Consider the following 1,972-nt stretch of genomic DNA (forward strand, 5'->3'; position numbering starts at 1 on the left):
ACTCTGAAGGAAATATAGAGGCAATTTTAAAGAAGTGTATGTCTCAGTCACATTAATAATGATATAAAGGGGTTCTATTCATCTCAAATTAACTGAGACCACATTCAGGCTCGATGATCACAGACCATGAGCAAGTGACAGTATAGTTTCCCTGAAACAGATTAAATAGGTTAATTCCTGTGCAAGAAAATGGGCACCACTCTTGCAGAAGTTTAGTGTACTTTATCAAATGGCTAAAGCACTGCTCTTAAAGGACCCATATCTTTCTTCACATGTTGACTTTGCTGTTTACCAGTTGGATGGCCCTGGGCAAGTCATTTAACCAAGTGAAGTCTCAATTCCTTATACTGAAGAGGAGGATAATAATAGCACCTACTTCAAATAGTGATTGAGATGTAAGATAATATGTGCTGCCTACAGAGTTGTAACAGAGACTATAAGGCTCACAAAGTTCTTAGCACATTACTGGGAAAGCACATACACACACTGTGTAAATATTCATAAAAATGTTGTTATTATGTTAACTGGTAAGGCATTGGTATACTAATTTATTTCTTTAAACTTTTCTTGAAATTTCCACTTCCAATGTGCCTTTAAAGTACATACAAAAATAAAGAGTACGATACACAGTAGTGCTATGTATGGCTGCTCACTCTGATACAGAAAATATGAACATATTTTATCAGTTTAATAAAATGTCAACCCTGGGATTGTCAAATAGACTACAACCAAAGCTATAATTGGAAAGATGTAAAGGTGCACTCGGAAAGGGGAACCTGATCTTTACCAAGGTAGAATGGCACGAATCTGCCCATACATTTCAACTTTGATCTGATTAACTATGTGGCATAGAGTATTTCATTATCCAAGGCTGAAAAAAGAACAAGGAAAAAATGACCCAAGGAATAAAGGAACTTTTACTTTATAGCACCACTTTTTGAGGAGCCTTTTGGGTGTTCTATGGCTATATTAAATATTGTGTAATATCCATATTATCTGTGAGATTTTTAATATGGAAAATGAGAAAAGGAGATGAAAATAAAAGGACGAGAAGGAAACAGAAGATAAATAAATATAAATGGACCTGTATAAATATATACTTGGAATGTCTTGAGTCTGATGGTGAATGGAGACCTTTTAAAATTTAATTTAGTATCTCCTGTATTATCTTCAAAGAGATGAAAACTTAGAATAGAGATGAGCTGCTTGGAAAAAACCCTGAGAGTTCCTTAAGACAGTATTGGCCAAATCCATTTGCCTCTCATAAGTTCAGTTTTAATGGAAGAAGCCTATAACCAAACTTAACCATTTATGTATTAGCCACACTTTTTTTTTTGCTAAGAAAAGCAGAGTTGACTAGTAATAACACAGACCTTATGATTCAGAAAGCCTAAATTATTTACTGTTTCTTTCTCCAAAACTTTGCAGACCTTTGCCCTAAAACCTTAGTATTGTAAATGTTTTCTGTAGACAAAAGTATATGTGTCACAGGAAAGACTGTTAGAAATGAAAAAACTTGGTCTCCAATTCAAACTCATTGAACCAAAGTCTGCTCTTAATTTAACAAGATCTTCAAATATACATGTTAAATACATGATTGAGAAGCACTGTCTAAAACAATTTCTTTTTGTTTACAAATATATGAAATGTGGAAGCTTTAAGGACGTGATGTTTTTCATTTTCTGGTACAGTATATAATTTGAAAGGACTAGGCTCTAATTGTTTACCCATGGATTTTAAGTCTTCAGCTTCGTAAATATTACATTCCATATTTCACAAGGCAAACTTTTGATGTAGAGATTGTATTGAGAGCTCAAAGTGAAGGAGTAAATACTTGCAGTAACAGAATATTCTCCTAATTCCTAAATTATACCTCTATGAATCTTGGAAAGCCTTCTTTAAATTACCAAGAAGCAGGCTAAGAATAGTAGTACACACCCGTAACTGCAGGACATGAGAATATGGTGGTAGA

The sequence above is a fragment of the Fukomys damarensis genome, unplaced genomic scaffold (assembly GCF_012274545.1).
Source record: "Fukomys damarensis isolate Sample0158 unplaced genomic scaffold, DMR_v1.0_HiC HiC_scaffold_24, whole genome shotgun sequence".
In the NCBI taxonomy this organism is placed as follows: domain Eukaryota; kingdom Metazoa; phylum Chordata; class Mammalia; order Rodentia; family Bathyergidae; genus Fukomys; species Fukomys damarensis.